Source organism: Schistocerca cancellata, chromosome 4 (assembly GCF_023864275.1).
Source record: "Schistocerca cancellata isolate TAMUIC-IGC-003103 chromosome 4, iqSchCanc2.1, whole genome shotgun sequence".
NCBI lineage: Eukaryota > Metazoa > Arthropoda > Insecta > Orthoptera > Acrididae > Schistocerca > Schistocerca cancellata.
The window spans coordinates 599461002-599482404 of record NC_064629.1 but is presented as its reverse complement, the minus strand read 5'-3'; the positions used below and the strand labels follow the sequence as shown (position 1 = coordinate 599482404).

The window sequence follows — 21403 nt, the reverse complement described above, 5'->3', positions numbered from 1 at the left end:
CAGAATCGAGAACTTCAGTGTCAGTGACGTGAATACCTTCACGGTAAAATAAAGCAGTACCCGTTTAATCTTCAGGTGCTACTTTAAAAAAAGTCTGAGACCCGTGGAGAGAAAAGTTGGTACACAATATTGCCTACAATAATATAATATCTGCATTATAATCATAAATAAAGTGATGGAGAGCGACGAGTCGTAACTCAGATTCAATGCGACTGACAATCAAAGTAACAAGGGTGTACGCCTGAGTCATCTACCAAAGTGGGACGAAAATGAAGTCCACCCCACCTTCAGTCCATTGCTGAGTCCATAGACGGCTCCGAGGGAGAGCTACTAGTCCCACATCTTTCAGAACCCTTACGACGCGAGTCAGCGCGATCCGGTAGCACGCGTAACCGGAAGAGCAGGAGAATTAAGCACAATATGTCAATGGCAAAAGCTCCGGAGGTTGTGTAACCGAAGCGCCGTCGATGGCGTGGAAACAGGGAAGCGTTGCTGTTCGTCTAGCTGCGATATCAGTGGGGAGGGGAGAAAGAACGGATCACACACACCCGATCCCTGACAAGACTCCATAAGACCCGAACGAAAGCTCGATTCCGCCGCCCCCTCAGCTTTCGCAGGAGGACGGAGGCTACTTTGTATCACCGAGAGAGGAACGCCGGAGGGGGTAACACGTAGGATTTCACGTCGGAAACGTCTATATCCTGGGTACGACGTCGCTAAGTTGCTGCGCCTGAGCATCAGCACGGGGAGCAGACGGCACAGAATCCCTCTTCGATTTTAACGGGGGAAAACTGCCCGCGGATGAACTCAATTCTGCCTGTGGATTGCCACTAGAATCAGCACCGCGAGGAACGAAATCTACTACCGTCAATTTACATAGCTGTTGAAGAGAATTTTTGAGAACATTAACCCACTTCGGACAACTGAGACTTTGGTGACCACTCTCGTTACATAAGAAACATGTCCCCTCCAGACCACTGTACCACAGACACGATAACCGAAAATCTGAGGATGTGACGGGATGTTCTGTTTAATATACCTTTCGACGGAACGTATAATACTATAGCAATGAACGCGGTACTGACTTGATCAGCGCTCCCACCGCATCCCCATAACAGCACCAAATTTATGTAATACATCATTAAGATATTGATTATCTACTTTCGGCTGCAAGTTGAAAACCCGCACACTGGTTTATTCAACATCAGCACTTTCGAGGAGGACAACATTAACTTACCCATCCCTATGGCGGAAAGAAACCTGACTGTCGTGTTTAAATAAGCACCTGTCTACTTAAAGAGGTTTCACGAATTTTATAAAGAAAATGTAAATCTCAGTGTCAAAATAGGCGGTGTGAACCTGATCTGAAGTAACATCAAACGTTTCCATTAACCAGTCATGACTTTCGGGGGAACTTGGCTTCACATTACAGGCGGACTTGTCAAAAACAAAAGTACAGTACTTTTGCATAAGATCAACTTGTATGACGTGTTGACAATGACGCATTCGGTAGCTCTACCAAAAACACACTTAAATTAATAGAAAAAGCGATCCGACGTCGAATAACCACTCACAAAAGTCACAACACACCACGAAAACCGCGAACTGTTACGGGTCGAGATGCTGCGGCGGAGCAGAAGAGTAAACACATCCTACACGTACAGCGTCGCAAGCGGAAGTATCTGCATATCCAAAAACCAACCAATATATGATAACATCTAGAAAAATATCGTTTTTTCTAGACGTCTCTTCCTATGGTATAGAGCAGTATTTAATTTACCTGTTATGTCCTGTGTGAGCACATGTCACGAACACGCAATTTAGCAGCAAGCGAGTACGCCCGGTCATGTGGTTAAAGAGAATGCCTGCATGGTTTCTAAAACATTTTTCGTAACCATATGACGACAGTGCACAAACGCTAATCATGCTTGGAATATGAGCGACAATTTTCTTCCACAAGTTAACACCATTAATGAACTTTTTCCTGAATATCTATAAAATGTGCTTCAGTGTAATTAGATAAGTGAGTAGTTTGCTTGATAGTCTCCTTGACGTATCTAGAAATAGTCGCCGAGCTTCTACTGAAGGGCTAACTACGGAAGTCCCAGTATCGAGGTCACACTAAAGGTTAAAGGTCCTTCTCTGCCCACGCTCCTAGCGTGGGCCGCAAAGCTGCATTGCCGTTCTGTAGGAGGCTAGTTATTCCTTCTGGTAACCATTGAAACTATGGGCTCCACAGAGCACCGAAAAACAATCCTTGCGTGTGCTATACAGGGTGTTCGGAAATTCACATTACAGCCTTCTAGGACTTGTAGAAGGGAGTTAGTACATAATATTTTGAATATGAACCCAAGCATTATTACATACAAATACGCTTAAGTCATAAATCGCGGTTTCGTTATGTTTCCTTCCGAACTATTTGCTATCATCACGCCTAATTCAATTCCCCAAGCAGAAGTGGATTTGATTAACATATGAATTGAAACCATTGTAGAACGGACACGGTACGTTTCCGGACTTGGGTTCCTATTCAAAATACTAGTACTCACTCCCTCTACAAGTCCTTTAAATCTGTAACTGGAATTTCCGAACACCCTGTATGTAAGCCATGTGTAGACTACTAAAAGAAACTCAAGGTCGCAAAATCTGACAGTGAACAGCAATTGTTTAATTAATAGGTTTGTTTATAAATAAATAAATCTTCTGCTACCAGTCACGATTTTTCTTTATTTTACTATTCGCACGACGCGTTTCGAGAAATAATTCCCATTTTCAAGTGCGTTTTTTATGTGTGTTAAGCCATTTCTTTTGATGTTGTCAGTGCGTGTGAGTCTGCTTCATTTTGTTGACTTTTACTGTAATACATAAGAAACGCGATTTTTAGTTGGGTATCAATTCTTTCTGTGAGGTTAGTGGCTAAAGTTTGAGAACCTCACAGAAAGAATTGATACCCAACTAAAAATCGCGTTTCTTATGTATTACAGTAAAAGTCAACAAAATGAAGCAGACTCACACACACTGACAACATCAAAAGAAATGGCTTAACACACATAAAAAACGCACTTGAAAATGGGAATTATTTCTCGAAACGCATCGTGCGAATAGTAAAATAAAGAAAAATCGCGACTGGTAGCAGAAGATTTATTTATTTATAAACAAACCTATTATATCTACAGTCGCAGGCTTTCAAAAACCATTTATAATGGATCAAATCAAATTGTTTAATTATCTAAGGCCAAGGCAGGTCACACAATGATTACGGCCCTGTATTCTCAGCTGGCAAAAACGAGATTCGAATACCCGTCCCAATATTCTGGATAGGTTTTCTTTGGATTCCACAACTCAGTTTAGTCTTCTTCCTATCATACACACCATGAATCCTTCTCCCATCCGTCTCCAACTGAAACTATATTTAGTTCCTAACGTCAGCGTTGTCAACAAGATGTCAAATTCTGCCATTAAACTGTTACTTCTTTCATTTTAGTACTATCTCATCTACACTGTAAAATTCACTAACTTCATTTATTTCAGCATTCTTCATTGTGTTTCTTTTCAAACTTTTCTTCTTGATGCTCTTGAGATTTTTGCGCCATTCTTTTCAATCTGTTGTCGTAAATAATTTCATATTCTATCTTTTAAGTTAAATATCAGCTGCAATAGGATTCAGCTTTCTCCGTTTTCTCCGGTTGTAATTACTATGAACTTCAAACAGATCGTCATTTCGAGAGAGGATAATTTTTTAGTTTTACAGAGTGTACCGTTTAACTGACAAATCACAGCAACACAAAAGTGGGACCGCTATTGCTTTTGCACATTAACATGTTTTATGTATACGTTTAGTAAAATCGAAAATACAAATTGTATGTTTTTACTTTATTTGTGAAACTTCACTGATTCCAAATATAAGTACGATACACTAATTATTAACGTGTGTTGCATCCTCTAACTGGAAAAAATATGGACGAGGAGAGTGGCTACGGGATGCTGTGGTTGCAAGAATGGACTATGTGAAACTGCTGACAGTTAGTTCGAAAATGTGATTTTTATGTTTTTCTCCGGTCAAAGTTGCCTTTGATTCCTGAAAATTATTACCATTCTTTCATTGAAATTAATTTCTGAAGCGTCATAATGCTTCTCTTCAAGAGAGAATGTGATTGTGACTGCAATGGAAAGGTAAAATCTTCTAACATTGCAGTGCGTTTCGTTACACGATTCATATAAAACTTGAAGTTTATGTTTGCATTGGACATATTGTTGTATATGATGTTAAATCATTTTGCTCCTGTGTCTGATTCATCACTTGAACCTCTCTTTGTCGTTCTGTAACTCTCTCTCTCTCTCTCTCTCTCTCTCTCTCTGTCTCTCTCTCCCCCCCTCCCCCCTTCTCTCTCTCTCTCTCTTTGCGTGTGTGCTTCCTTTATTGCCATTTCTTTGTAGTTATTTTGATGTTTTATATATTATTTCATTTTAGAACCCCATTTATCCGCTTGTAATTCACCTCTCTCGACATATTCTCTTGAACATTGATATTTTCTTCAATGGTTAGTTTCTGGTGGAGGCTGAAATCCTGAATTTTTAAGTCTCTTTCAGTTTTAGGGTGGTAACAGTAATGGTTTCTTAAGTGCATAATAAGTGGAATGAATTTTTAGGACTCTGAGGTGTTCATAATATCTCACTGGTAAGTTGCTGCATGGATGACCAACATATACAAACTGATCAGAGTTACCAAATATATCTCCATCTACAGGGCTACACTGCAAATCATACTAAATGCCTAGCAGAGGGTTCATCGAACCATATTCTCAATAATTCTCTGTGGTAAACGACAGATTTTTAGGTGGGTTGGTCGCCTGTGTCAATACCGATGGTGGATTCTTTTACAACTGTACCATGCATGTGTCCCTTGAGTTTTTGGTTAGAATGTGCTGTGTTAAAGAGATTTTGAGTGCATGAAGTGATTCCTCAGGCTCTGTTTTCGTACTTTACGCCTGTTTACCATATTATTGTTGTATCATTTGACTCAAGCTATTTGATTTATAGTTTGTATTTAGTTCGTATTTCCTGTGTGTATAAGTATTGTTTTTGGTTGTTCTGTTTAATCTGTGGAGTATGTGTCTGAACCTTGCTTCTTTGTGTATCACTGTGTGGGTTGACTGGTCATGAAATGTACTATTTGCTGTTGTATGTTTCTTGTACATTGCAAAATCATGTATGTATTTCCTGTGTCAGATGAGATACACTACATTTTATTCTTAACTGTTTTGTACATATTCTGAAGTAAATTTTTGGGCATATTTTATTTAATTCTTTATCAAATTGTTCTATACATATGTGTCGTTTTTTCATTAGTAGAATACATGACAACATTTAATGTAGCATTGACTTGGGTGTACTAAATGGCTAAGGATTCTGTCCGTAAATATGTTTGCTATGAGCTCGCTAGTTGATGATTCAACAAAAAACTTTCACCTTGAGAGTACAATTTCTTATTAATATGAACTAATTTTGTGCTTTAACCATCTACAATTTGGTTCATATTTTCTTTATTCATGTTTCTGTTTCGTTGTCCTCTTGTTAAAGCCTATTATTGATAATGTTGATTGTTTCATATACAGGGTCTTTGTTTTAACTTCACACAACTAAACATCTCTAAAGCGATACATCATATCAAAAATGTTCTACTTGAAAAGTTAATATTAGCAAAGGGGACATCTGTCTGTTTTTCAGTTGGTCACCTCATAACGACCCCTCCTGTGTGGGTGGGGTCAATTTTGTATTTTCAAATGAGAATCCCCTCCCCCATCTTTAATGCATATTTGGTGTCTATGCTAAAACTACATATGATTTCCTCAAATCATTGGCTCCTAGAAGGTGCTGTGATAGACAAATATCAAATGTGCCTGTTTTTGCAATTAAGAGCTGATGCATTTGATTCTACATTCCATTTACAATATAAATGTAAACCTTTGTGTTCTAACGGTTGATACAGAAAACTTTATTTGAGTGTTGTTGAAAGATGGCAGGCGGTGCCTTCTGGGCAGGCCACTGCCGTGGTAATACTTGTCATGCAGTTTCCCTTTCATTTTGTTTCGATGATTATCATACAGTTTCATTCGACTTTAGTGTACCTAAATTTTCCCTGATTGATATTAATCTGACGTACTATTAGGGATAAGGTAAACCACTGATTGATGGTTGTATGAACTGAATAGCAGTAGCAGAATTAAATTCGGTGGTAGAGACAGATTTTTGGACATTAGATGTGACCATTGCACTAGGACAGCTTTAGAACTTCCCTCGAACAGCAAGCGAGTTTGCCTCCCTCTGTCGTCACTGAAACTGGCCGTGGGCCCTGTAGGGCAGGGGTTTATGGGCCGCCATTCTGGCACTCGGGCTAGTTCCGCTAGCGGCTGAAGCAAGAGGGTGGCAACATCGTGGCTGAATGCGAAATGACACTGGCGGCGCCGGGCATCCTGGCGTCGGTTTGACCAATTAATTAGCGAGTGGACGTGGTGTGGGAGTCTGGTCTCCTTATCCCGTGTGCGGGTCCAGGTAGAGTGGCGCCGGGCTAATGTGTTTATTACAAGAAAAGTGTACCTTGTGAGACGGGATGACGAATTTCTCCGGATGTAGCGTTTCTTACATGCCTCCGCGCCTCGCCAAAACGGCACCCACTAAATCGTTTTATGGAGGAGACAGAGCTTGTTTTCAGTAGGAAGCTTCCCTCATCTTGTGAAATATGGTGGAGGTTTGGTTGCAGGACCTCCAGGCATTGTGTGCTGGTTTTTTTTCTTTTTTTTTTTTTTTTTTAGCAGCAGGAGGGGCAAGGTCTTGCTTCTTGACCATCGCAGAGTACAGTCGCTAGAGCTCTTCCATTTCTACAGAGAGAGCAGTTAGCTGTTAAACACGTCCGGACACCTGGGCAAAACTTTATATTTTCCGCAGACGTGAAACAATCACTGGTGGACATGGGGTCACCTCCTGCAGTTCAATGCGCCACCAAACCTAGCAGCTTTGGCATCGCTCACATGCAGACGACAGTATCTCGTCTTTCACTGGCTATATTGGTAACGTTGTGCAGCTTCGGCAAATTCAGAAGCTTATCAATCATTTTCATGGCCATTTTTTATAGCAGCTTTATACTCACAGTAGTCACTCCCAGTGTCCATTGCACGCTTAACTATATTTTGACACAAGAGAGCATTCAGTGGAATGACACAGCAGAGTGTGCTTGCCTAGATTGGCATTCTTCCACTCACAGTTGCCAGTTTCATCTATACGTAAATTCCAATTAGGTTCCCCAAGTCTATTGCCAACCAACCTGAGTTCATATTATTGAAATGTTATACCATTGAAATTTCTGTTTATGTGTCTGTTTTCTCCTGAACCTGATATTAGTTAATAAATCTCTTTGTGATACCGTACGTCCTTGTTATTAATTTTTCAACGACGCCCATTCTCATTCCCTATGGTATCATTTATTTTGTTGTTGGGGGGTGAAGGCGTTAAATTAATTTTATGTCAAGTTAGTCAACTCATTAGGTTTCCTTGCGCTATTGATAAACGTGGTACCTCTTGAGTGTGGTGGTTACTACTTTATAGTCATTTGGCAGACGGAGAACTGCCGCCGGGAGACCGCGAGACCACGAGCTGCGGACTACAGTACAAAGAATATGGTACTTAAATCTTCAGGCTTTCCCACGATCTAATGACATCTTGGGTTGTCGGGTGTTCTGCCGGATATGAGTGTCGTTCTTGCACAACATTTCGGTAATGTAGCTCGTAACCTTTATCAGGTGCGACCTGAAACTGCTCCTCGAGTAGACCTGATCCAGTATTACTGGACCTAAGACTATTCTCGGGTGGACCTGGTCCAGTACTGGCCATTCATCACACGAATGGTAAATTTTGTCTAAGTCGTCTTGTATCTTCCTACAGTCACTCAACTTCCACACCTTACCGTACACCTCGACATCATCAGCAAACAACCGCAGACTGCTTCACACGCTGTCCGCCAAATCATTTATGCGTATAGAGAACAACAGCGGTCCTACCACACTTCCCTGGGACACTCCTCACGGAACCCTTGTCTCTGATGAACACTCGCCGTCGAGGACAACGTACTGGGTTCTATTATTTAAGAAGTCTTCGTGCCACTCACATATATGCCAACTTATTCCATATGCTCGTACCTTCGTTAGCAGCCTGCAATGGGGCGCCATGTCAAATGCTTTCCGGAAACCTATAAATATGGAGTCTGCCTGTTGCCCTTTATCCATAGTTCTCTATATACCATGTGAGAAAAGAGCAAGCTGACTTTCGCACGAGCGATGCTTCACAAAACCATGCTGATTCGTGGACATAAGCTGCTTAGCCTCAAGAAAGTTAATTATAATCGAACTGGGAATGTGTTCAAGGATTCTGCAGCAAACAGAAGTCAGCGATATTGGTCTGTAATTTTGCGGGTTCGTTCTTTTACATTTCTTATATACTGGATTCACTTGCGTTTTTTTTTTTTTTATTTCGCTTAGGACTTTGTGCTGGGTGAGAGATTCACGATAGATGCAAGCTATGTAAGGGGCCAATGCCGTAGAGTACTCTTTGTAAAATCTAAGTGGGATTCCATCCAGACCTGGCGATTTATTTGTTTACAAATCTTTGAGTTGCTTCTCTACGCCAGGTATGCTTATTTCTACGTCGTCCATACGCGAGTCTGTCCGATGGTCAAACGACGGTATGTTTGTGCGGTTCACCTGCGTGGACAATTTCTTGAACGTGAAATTTAAAATTGTGGCTTTAGTTTTGCTATCTTCAACTGCCATACCAGACTAGTCAACAAGGGAGTGAATGGAACCCTTAGACCCGCTTAGCGATTTTAAATAAGACCAGATTTTCTCTGCCTGATCGTTTGATAAGGTGTGGTGGTGGTAGTTGTTCTATTCTCCGCGCATAGATCTTTTCACAGACGCACGAATCTCTACTAACCTTCGCTTGTCGTCGTTTGTTCGTTCCCTTTCGAACCTAGAGTGCAACACCCTCTCCTTCCTCAGCATCTTACGAATTTTGGTATTAAACCATGGTGGGCATTTACCATACATTAACCACTTATTAAGCACGTAGCTTTAGAGACCACGATTTACAATCTGCTTAAATTTTGCCCATAATTCTTCTACATCCATCTTACTGGTACTTACTATGTAGAAGTACCAGCAACTCGACATAACATGATAGAACTTATCAGAAATGCTTTCGCAAACATTCCACTAGACATGCTTTTAAGTTGCATAATAGCATTCTCCCCAAGAATTGATAAATGTATCGAAATGGAAGGTCGTCAGTTTGAGCATTTATTGTGAATTACAATTATGGTGAGAAGCAAGGGGTCTCACCATAATCAAGTACCCCAATGGCGAGAGGAAGCAGCTACTAGGGTAGCAGAGTACGTGTGGCGTGCACACGGGGGTTTTTTAGGTTAGAGGGACCCCCCCTTGGGCGAAACGATAAAATACCTGACGGCTTAACAGAGAGGACATTATCATCCTTGATAAAGAACGTCCGTCCTCAGAGACCAAAAACAGGAAAAGTTAACGTAATATTGGTAAACTGCAGGAGTATCCAGGGCAAGGTTCCTGAATTAGTATCTCTTATTGAAGGAAATAGTGCGCATATAGTATTAGGAACGGAAAGTTGGTTAAAACCGGAAGTGAACAGTAACGAAATCCTAGACACAGAATGGAATATATACCGCAAGGATAGGATAAACGCCAATGGTGGAGGAGTATTTATAGCAGTAAAGAATTCAATAATATCCAGTGAAGTTATTAGCGAATGCGAATGTGAAATAATCTGGGTTAAGCTAAGTATCAAAGGTGGGTCAGATATGATAGTCGGATGCTTCTATAGACCACCTGCATCAGCAACCGTAGTAGTTGAGCGCCTCAGAGAGAACCTGCAGAACGTCGTGAAGAAGTTTCGTGATCATACTATTGTAATAGGGGGAGACTTCAATCTACCAGGTATAGAATGGGATAGTCACACAATCAGAACTGGAGCCAGGGACAGAGACTCTTGTGACATTATCCTGACTGCCTTGTCCGAGAATTACTTCGAGCAGATAGTTAGAGAACCAACTCGTGAAGCTAACGTTTTAGACCTCATAGCAACAAATAGACCGGAACTTTTCGACTCCGTGAATGTAGAAGAGGGTATCAGTGATCATAAGTCAGTGGTTGCATCAATGACTACAAGTGTAATAAGAAATGCCAAGAAAGGAAGGAAAATATATTTGCTTAACAAGAGTGATAGGGCACAAATCGCAGAATATCTGAGTGACCACCATCAAACGTTCATTTCTGAGGAAGAGGATGTGGAACAAAAATGGAAAAAATTCAGAAACATCGTCCAGTACGCCTTAGATAAGTTCGTACCGACTAAGGTCCAAAGCGAGGAGAAAGATCCACCGTGGTATAACAATCACGTACGAAAGGTACTACGGAAACAAAGAAAGCTTCATCATAGGTTTAAGAGTAGTCGAATCATAGCTGATAAGGAAAAGCTGAACGAAGCGAAAAAGAGCGTAAAGAGAGCAATGAGAGAAGCATTCAACGAATTCGAACATAAAACATTGGCAAACAATCTAAACAAGAACCCTAAAAAGTTTTGGTCATATGTAAAATCGGTAAGCGGATCTAAATCCCCTATTCAGTCACTCGTTGACCACGATGGCACCGAAACAGAAGACGACCGAAGAAAGGCAGAAATACTGAATTCAGTGTTCCGAAACTGTTTCACTGCGGAAAATCGTAACACGGTCCCTGACTTCAGCCGTCGCACGGACGCCAAAATGGAAAATATTGAAATAAACGATATCGGAATTGAAAAACAACTGCTATCACTAAGTAGCGGAAAAGCATCCGGACCAGACGAGATACCCTTAAGATTCTACAGTGATTATGCTAAAGAACTTGCCCCCTTTCTATCAGCAATTTATCGTAGATCGCTGGAAGAACGTAAAGTACCTAGCGACTGGAAGAAAGCGCAGGTCGTTCCCATTTTCAAGAAGGGTCATAAATCAGATGCGAATAATTATAGGCCTATTTCGCTTACGTCAATCTGTTGTAGAATAATGGAACATGTTTTGTGTTCTCGTATTATGACGTTCTTAGATAATACAAATCTCCTTCATCATAACCAACATGGATTCCGCAGACAGAGATCATGTGAAACTCAGCTCGCCCTATTTGCCCAAGAAATTCACAGTGCCGTAGACACTGGCGAGCAGATTGATGCCGTATTCCTGGACTTCAGAAAGGCATTTGATACGGTTCCGCACTTACGTTTAGTGAAAAAAATACGAGCTTACGGAATATCGGACCAGGTTTGTGATTGGATTCAGGATTTCCTAGAACAAAGAACACAACATGTCATTCTTAACGGTTCAAAATCTGCAGATGTAGAGGTAATTTCGGGAGTACCGCAAGGAAGCGTGATAGGACCTTTATTGTTTACAATATACATAAATGACTTAGTTGACAACATCGGTAGCTCCGTGAGGCTATTTGCAGATGACACGGTTGTCTACAAGAAAGTAGCAACATCAGAAGACTCGTACGTACTCCAGGAAGACCTGCAGAGGATTAATGCATGGTGCGACAGCTGGCAGCTTTCCCTAAACGTAGATAAATGTAATATAATGCGCATACATAGGGGCAGAAATCCATTCCAGTACGATTATGCCATAGGTGGTAAATCATTGGAAGCGGTAACGACCGTAAAATACTTAGGAGTTACTATCCGGAGCGATCTGAAGTGGAATGATCACATAAAACAAATAGTGGGAAAAGCAGGCGCCAGGTTGAGATTCATAGGAAGAATTCTAAGAAAATGTGACTCATCGACGAAAGAAGTAGCTTACAAAACGCTTGTTCGTCCGATTCTTGAGTATTGCTCATCAGTATGGGACCCTTACCAGGTTGGATTAATAGAAGAGATAGACATGATCCAGCGAAAAGCAGCGCGATTCGTCATGGGGACATTTAGTCAGCGCGAGAGCGTTACGGAGATGCTGAACAAGCTCCAGTGGCGGACACTTCAAGAAAGGCGTTACGCAATACGGAGAGGTTTATTATCGAAATTACGAGAGAGCACATTCCGGGAAGAGATGGGCAACATATTACTACCGCCCACATATATCTCGCGTAATGATCACAACGAAAAGATCCGAGAAATTAGAGCAAATACGGAGACTTACAAGCAGTCGTTCTTCCCACGCACAATTCGTGAATGGAACAGGGAAGGGGGGATCAGATAGTGGTACAATAAGTACCCTCCGCCACACACCGTAAGGTGGCTCGCGGAGTATAGATGTAGATGTAGATGTAGACTCTCCGATATCAGACTTCCTAATGGGAACACAGATCTATTACATCCACGTCGTCGTTCCAGGATCACGTTGAACATACTCTCTAAACATTGAAACGGCTAACCATATTGTAATATACAGTCAAATTTGCAACACTAAAAGCAACTCTGAACATAGATACCAACACCGTCAGAGCACAAAAGTTTACATTTAAATGGCAAATGAAATGTAGAATCAAATGCGTCGGTTCTTAATTGCAAAAACAGGTAAAATTGATACTTGCTATCACAGCGCCATCTACCATGAATGGGAAAAAATGGTTTTAGTGAAACGTACCTATTTTTTGGCGTAGAATCCGAATATGCAGTAAAAATAGGTTGGGGAGGGAGTCCCATTTGAAAATACGAAGTTGACCACACAGTAGAGGTGGTTAAGAGGAGAACAGTTGTAGCACAGACAGATGCGCTCTTTACTAATATTAACTTTTTCCCTACGATGCATGGTTTCCGTGATATTTAGTTGTCTCAAACAAACACCCTGTGTTGTCAAAGAAGTATAAATTGGAGTAATATCCAATAATATGAGGGCAGAGTAAGCTTGCGGTTGTTGGTACTGACTGGCAGGTTTTCAGGTTCCGAGTAATTTTGTGTGTGTGTGTGTGTGTGTGTGTGTGTGTGAGCAGAAGTATGGGGTAAAAAGAGGTAAATAAAGAATGCGTGCAATAACTTCCTGCTCTTAGAGAAACGTTTGGGATGTAATATTGATAAAAATTTAATGTGGATGTGTCTGGATTTTCTAACGACAGAAAGAAAATGAGGAAAAAAGCTCTTTAAACTATATGCTACATGCAGGTGAAATATATACGAGTATCTCCTCCAACCAGACATGCATTACAAATAGAAACATTGTGTTCTCTGAGGTTAGTGCATTACAGAGTTTAACGTATTAGTGTACTATTGATTTAAAAAAAAATTAGTAAGCACGGTGCTGCATAATTCCGTTTACACATGAGAACTGTACACAAGAGATTCGTCTATACGAAGTTCATATGAAACATTACATAAAATCTATAACGTGTACAGAGCAATCAGTATTCAATAAGTATTGTCTGTATTCCATTCAGGCCTTGTTCTTTCACCTGGTACGACACGAACTTAAAACTAATAAATCTTCAACAGTCAAAAGAAATACAAATTCATGTTAAAACAAAAGTCAAAATCACAGCAGTAACAGCAAAATATATCGGCATAATTTTTCATCAGTGTTGTTAATGTACAATCAACTCATTCTTATATTTCATACATAACGTAGCAGAAAAACTGGCTGATTGTGGCATACGTGTGTTGAAAGATATTTGAAAAAAGAAGTAAAGGAAAAATTGGGTTTCCGCATAAACATTCGTTTCCCATTATTTCTGCAAACTGTTCTCGGAGAAAGTTGAAAACCAAAGAGTGAATATTTCAGAAGAAGAAGAAGAGTTCTGCCGTAAACAGTGTAAGTAATATGGAAAGTTATTAACTTTAAAATTGGTTAGTGGTAACCAATATAATTTTTAAGACGCTTTCTCACTCCGCCTCCAAGACATGCGGTTTATAACAGGAGCTCCTTCAGTGCATTTCTGTTTTTGATTTTGTTTTCTATTATCCTATTCAGGCAAATGGGTCTGCAGCACAAACCGAACACTCAAGGCACGAATTACGTTCAATACTTAGGGAGTCCCTCATTAAATTGTTAAATAAATTGTTTTTACTTCATACTTACAGCATGTCTAATACTGGTATCACTGAAGCCGCAAAAAATAAGGGAAATACGAGAACTTACGCCTTTTATCGACGTATGTACAAAATGTTTAAACGAATTAATCTACACAACCGAGAAGTTCTGGAAAAAACTGAGCCCGTCAAGCACAAGTAGCGGTCAATTAGAATAAATTAGACACGAAACAAACACACAACCTTGACCGCTGTATCGAAAATCGATGAAAGATGAATAAAACATGTGGGTTACTTCACTGAATAAGACATTCTGAATCGTAAAATCGTGGTTTCCGATTGATACTGACCCTCATTTTGAAAATAATTTGTAATAGGATTAGAAAACGACCATGACGGTGAAATGGCTCTGAGCACTATGGGACTTAACATCTGAGGTCATCAGTCCCCTAGACTTAGAACTACTTACACCTAAGGACATCACACACAACCATGCCCGAGGCAGGATTCGAGCATGCGACCGTAGCAGCAGCGCGGTTCCGGACTGAAGCACTTAGAAAAGCTCGGACACAGCGGCCGGTACTATGGTGATTAGATACCAGATCCATCTCTACGTTGTACAGTTTCTTCCAAGGTTATTTAACACATGTATTAACATTCAGCCTGACTATCAAGCCCTAATTATTTTTAACTGTATTCTCTACCATGTAAGAGAGTTGTTTTAAGCGAGGTCCAGATGTAAGTAACATCACAATATCACAAAAACTACAAATTATTATTTTTTACTGGTTATTCTCGTAACGCTTATGCAGTTTGGACGATACTCTGCGCTACTAGGCATAAATCTTTTAGTCCTACAAATAAATGCCAGTAGAAACACTGGAAACAGTGAATCAAAGATAATAAATACCATTCCGGTATCCAATATCCCTGAAGACTAGTTTGTAACGTACATAATCTATGAAAGTTCAAAACTGTAGAGTAAAAAGAATATATATCACTCTGCTAGACTACTAATGCGATACATACGATTACGGAGAACAGAAGTGACCAAATTTACCAGTAAGTGAAGTAAAACTTGATGACGTAGCAGGTCTTATATGTCGAAAAGGTAACTGGGCGTTTCGTAACAAAAGAAGTAGGATCACAAATTTACGAGACTCCAGTTGACCGCCCGCGGGTTCGTTGAACAGAGTCTTGACTCAGCTGTAATAAAACTTGAAATCGAAGGGCAGGCCATTCGAAGCCGCTTCTACACGGTTTGCCACTCTCGTCACTGGGAATATTGACCTGATCTAACGCCACTTCCAACAATCTTATTCACAGTAGGTGACATACTATGCTTCCTAACCAAATTTCCGCGTTCAATAACTGACGAGCATAGAAGTGCACCCTGCCTTTGTCAGCAACGCAGTGCACGTTGATCATAGCACACACAATCCTTTATTAGTACACTCAGCAGAACACAGGCTGACTTCGTAGCATTTATTCACAGAAGAAAAAGTCATTTTCTGCGCAAGAGCCGTCTGTTTTCGGACAATTATTCCAGCGCTCTATGTTTCTTCCTGAATTTAATTTAGGCAGAGAAGTACAACAGTGCTGACAGTTAAATTGTATTCCTATTAGTATGTTAGTATGTCCCTTTGGACTAACTGCCGACGAATATTCCGGATTACTGATGGTTCACGGTCGTCATATGCAAACAGATAAACTTCGTAGTGAGAAAAATTCTGATAACAATAGTATATCACTTGCCAATACTGAAATTTTCACGGCGAATGTGAACAGGTAGGGCTATTACTCTAAGAAAGATCATTATCTCCATAGTGACAGAAACCGTAAAGAAAACAGGAGGAAAACGACATTTACATGAAGACAGAAACGTGTCATAGAGGTAAAAGGCAGGAAAGAAGATTAGAGTTTATCGTCGCGTCGACAACACGGTCATTAGGGACAAAGCACAAGCTCGGATTACGAAAGCATGAGGTAGGAAATTGGCCGTGCCCTTTTCATAGGAACCATCTCAACATTTGCATGGAGCGATTTAGGGACATCACGGAAAACCTAAATCTGGATGGCCAGACAGGGATCTGAATCATCGTCCTACTGAATGCGAATCCAGTGTGCTAATCACTTCGCCAACTCGCTCGATGTGTGATTAAAGTAACTATTTTAACAACACTGACTCCGTTTTTAACCAAATCTTATTTGTAGTTCTGACTGCCTATGGATTTGCGTTAACTCTTTTTAAAATCATTGTGCAAGTGGAGCACTGCATCTCAAATACCACACGGTCCTTTTGGTAATGGGAAGATACCTTACATTTCAGAGCACTGTCGATTTATTTATGACTTATGCCACACAGAATACCCTGTAAATACAGTTAAAAAAAACGCTTAACATATACGCTTTAGGGCGCTACTGATATCTTCTAAAAAACCTTAGATACTGTCAGTCCTATCGTGAACTATAGCTATTTTGACATGAAAATGTTCACAACTTGTCATCAATTAAAAATTTATCATCATATGGGATCTGGCCAAAAGTAGCAAACCAGAGATTTCTCACTACACGCGACATGATATCTCTTATGACTTGCGTAGTATAGTACGAAGGTTATTCGGACAGTAAGGCACGATCGGTCGCGAAATGGAAAATGTGGTGTCACCGCCAGACACCACACTTGCTAGGTGGTAGCCTTTAAATCGGCCGCGGTCCGTTAGTATACGTCGGACCCGCGTGTCGCCACTATGTGATTGCAGACCGAGCGCCGCCACACGGCAGGTCTAGTCTAGAGACCCCCTAGCACTCGTCCCAGTTCTACAGCCGACTTTGCTAGCGATGGTTCACTGTCTACATACGCTCTCATTTGCAGAAACGACAGTTTAGCATAGCCTTTAGCTACGTCATTTGCTACGACCTAACAAAGCGCCATATTCAGTTACTACAATGAGTATCTTCAAGAATGTATTCTGAACAGATAATATTGTGAATCATGTACCGTCAAGAGCGACGTTCATCATTAATGGATTAAAGTTAAGTATCAAACTAATTACGTCCGCTTTCTGAATTCTCATTCCTTGTCATGTTCCAGACCTCACGTCAGTATAGTTCTTCCCTCCTCACGCCAGCCTGCGTGAGCTACAACGCGTGCGTTTCGGCCTCCACTCGTAACACGGTGTTGACTCTTCTGCTAACACAAAAGAAAATACAGTGAAAATCTGAAGAATCTTTGCACAGATGCGTTGGGAACTGTGTCTAGTACTCCCGTCGATCGCATCACGTCGCTCTTTTCAGTTTCGAGCTCACAGTGAAACCGTAAAGATGGCTAGAAATTAGCGTCTCCCGCCAAGTATGAGGGCCTGGCGGAAGATTTCGGCTGAAGCTATGCAATCCACATAACATAACTGTAATACGGTTCGTTCTACACGTTCTGCACTCAGCAGGGGCAATGAAGATGCTCCAGTAGCGTTTTCGATGGGAAGTGTTTGATCACCCACAATACAGTCCGTAACTGACTACCCCTGAGGTTCATCTCTGCTCAACTGAACCGCTGGCTATGAAGACAATATTTTGACACAGACAACGAGTTGCAGTCCAGAGTAGAAAATTGTCGTAAAGCACTGGCGGCTGTCTTCTATAACGAGGGAATTGAAAAGTTGGTACAACGCTTCTACAGATCTCTAAGTCTGAGCGGCGAATGTGTAGAGAAGTAGCTGGAAGGTGTAACTAACCGTTGCAAATAAAACAGTTTTGATTATCACTGTGGTTTCCATTTCGCGACCTATCATTCCTTGCTTTCCGAATAGCCCTCGTATTTCAATAGGTTGACAAAAGACATTGGCTAAGAAAGGACATCAGCAAATACTACGCGCAATACAGTGGCGCGTTGACGCGTTGTCAAGTTACAAATTGAATAAATATAAGCGACGATGTCCAACTCAGATTCTGTATCTCTAGGACAGTCACATGGCCAACGGCCTTGCCGTAGTGGTAACACCGGTCCCCGTCAGATCACCGAAGTTAAGCGCTGTTGGGCTAGGCTAGCACTTGGATGGGTGACCATCCGGCCTGCCGAGCGCTGTTGACAAGCGGGGTGCACTCAGCCCGTGTGAGGCAAACTGAGGTGCTACTTGATTGAGAAGTAGCGGTTCCGGTCTCGGAAACTGACATACGGCCGGGAGAGCGGTGTGCTGACCACATGCCCCTCCGTATCCGCATCCAGTGACGCCTGTGGGCTGAGGATGACACGGCGGCCAGTCGGTACCTTTGGGCCTTCATGGCCTGTGCGGGAGGAGAGAGAGAGAGAGAGAGAGAGAGGACAGTCACATTTGCACGTTTGCCGTGAAATGAGCGGTAGCGTGCCCCTACTGCCGTCAACCCGCAACACACGCCAGTCACCTTCGCAGTCCCTAGCAGCTGCAACCCGGCGCACGCGAACCCGCTCAAACGGCGAGCGGGCAACCCGCGCTGCCTGCCTTGGCTAGCGAACTGTATGCTTTGCCATGGCGTCCGCGCTAGACCGTTCCTGCCCGCGGCGGTCAGCTGCCCAGTTGTGTTTTCTTCATACACTGCTATGGAAAATCTGAAAAGTGTCGGAAGACACTGAAAAATTAATTTATTACATGAGCGTAAACGCCGGACACAGAACTCTCGAAAAATGAAACAGATGCAAGTCTGATCATCCAGGTGTAATTAATAACATATATTTGTAAATAAATGCACGCTTATTTGACATTTATTACCAAATGAATATTCTTAAGTAAGATACAGTTAAACTGATATAATATTATCCTTGCACAAGCTTCGAGCAAACAGTTCTATATCATAATTATTTCTATACATACTAGTGCTCCCATAGTAATATCACACTACTGCACTAATTTGTAGGGTAATTTAATGAAATTCTCGGATGTCTATTTACCCTTTCTATCTTTTGACTAGACGATTGACGATACACTACAGGGGTTTGGCAAGATTTTCAGTTAAATGAACTTGCTTGATGTTCCGAATTGCTTATGAGAAATGAGAAAAACACCGAAGAAACGGTCTTCACAAGACCACAGTTCCTTGAAAATCTGGTGAAACTTTCCATAGTCTTCTCATGTCGTATGTAATCATATAATATCATCACTTTCTTCATTTCCTCGAAGAGAGTGCAAATAAAATCAACAGTTCATCGTCATGGGAACTAAATACTCATGTTTCCTACATAGCGTCCATTAGACGGAATATGATGGCTTTTCTATACTGTTTTAACTTGATTTCTATGTTTTTTATGCATACCTTAACTTTGTTATACGAATACAACTGTTTTTGTTGTTCAATGTGACTGTAGAAAAGTTGATAGTTTGCAGATTAGGCACAGAAAATTGCGGAATTGTGAATAATGACTGGTGCTAAGACATTATGCGGGTTTAATAAACAGTTTTTCCATAGGTATATAACCGTTTGTGAAAATCGTACCCCCGAGAAAGAAAGTCCAGAATCCATGCTCGGAAGACCTGTAGAACAATGTGCTAGCAGTAAATCATTAAGACTGGAGATTGTGCTGGTAGTAAGTCATTAAGACTGCGAGCATACGACGTACACGCAGATACAGCACTGTTCTCTCTTGTACGCCTGTGAAGGAAAGCTTCATACCAATCTTAGTTGGTTAAAAGACGTTAAACGAAGTTTCAAGGCGAAACGAAGTGTGTGAATGCTATGTCGACATGAAAGAGAGGAACATCTGCATCTGAGGATTAGAACAGTATGGGTTTCCCATGCCATCCCATTTTGAATGGTACGGAGTAAGCTGTTACGAAAGTGGGGCTTTTGTGAGTCCTGTGGACACAACATAACCAACTGCTTACTGCTTCAAGCAATGTGACAGTAGCTGGCGTTAATCGACATCTAGCCCAGACGCTCATAACGGACTTTTGAGATTCGCCTACAGTGCTGATTCGACGCTGAAACACCGTGACGGTCCTGTATACAGCTACGGTCAGACACTTCCTGCTATGGGTTGGACTGGTGGCACACACATGTTGCAGTCATACTTTATTGTCTAGAAACCACGAATGCCTCACGCTGTCATGTGCATGCGAACGCTATACTTGGCTTACCGTGTGTCGAAATGTAGTCTTTTCGTGATAGTCTTTCTTCCTCTTATTCTGCAGTAATGGTCGCCATTTTCACCACATAGCAACAGCCATTCTCACTTTGGAGATATCAGACCTGATGTACCACAGGTTCTATTTTGAGTGCTATGTTCTTTTTGTTTAATTGTATACGTAAATCGCCTACTACTGGCGTCGTCAGAATATGTAATTTCTTTTTCTTTCATTTTGAAGGTGATACAAGTATATGAACAAAAATTACTAACAGCACTCTTACTAAGAAAGAAACAACGAACTATTGATAAACATCGGCAGATGATTCCAGAAAAATGGATGTTGATAATACTTAGTACTTACAAGCCAGTAATTCTCATACAACGCCACAAAACAAAAATGTTCTCTAACAATCGAATAAATTATCATGTGTTAAGTTTTTAGGGCTACAGAGGAAGCAACCTGTGGCAGAAAGGTGTCCCTCTAAGACCCCCACCCCCACCCAGGCTGGCTAAGCCCTTGGTACCACCTGCCTGCCTTTGTTGAGCACTTCAGAAGTATACCTGTACAGAGACAAACTGTGACGAGAGACTTAGGCGCCTGCAGGCAGGCCACGCTGTCACGCTTGCGCATGCTACAAGGGTTATTCGGAAAGTAAGGAACGATCGGTCGCGAAATGGAAAATAAGTGAAAATCTGATGAAGCTTTGTTGATGCGTTGGGCACTGTGTCTAGTGCGCCCGTCGATCGCATCACGTCGCGCTTTTCAGTTATGAGCTCACAGTGAAAACGTAAAGATGGCTAGAAATAAGCGTCTCCCTCCACGTATGAGGGCCCGGCGAAAGATATCGCCTGAATCTATGCAATCCACATAACATAACTCTCATGCAGTTCGTTCTACACGACAAGTCTCGGCCGCACTCACCAGGGGCAATGAAGATGCTCCTGTAGCGTTTTCGATGGGAAGTGTTTGATCACCCACAATATATCCCGTAATTGGGTACCCCTGAGGTTCATCTCTGCTCAAATGAACCGCTCGATATGAAAACAACATTTTGACACAGACAACGAGCTGCAGTCCAGAGTAGAAAATCGTCGAAAAACACTGACCGCTGTCTTCTAAAATGAGGGAATTGAAAAGTTGGTACAACGCTACGACAGATGTCCACGTCTGAGCGGCGACTGTGTGGAGAAGTAGCTGCAAGGTGTAGCTAACCGTTGCAAATAAAAGTTTTG

General features: G+C 41.5%; 1 protein-coding gene and 1 pseudogene across 5 annotated transcripts in view; one reads left to right on the top strand and one right to left on the bottom strand.

Annotated features, from left to right (window-relative positions):
* The window catches only part of LOC126184543 (cAMP-regulated phosphoprotein 21), a 1287166-nt gene that overhangs the window by 1023034 nt on the left and 242729 nt on the right, over positions 1-21403 (bottom strand). The gene's annotated exons all lie outside the window — the stretch shown is intronic.
* LOC126185741 (5S ribosomal RNA) lies at positions 18046-18163 on the top strand (annotated as a pseudogene).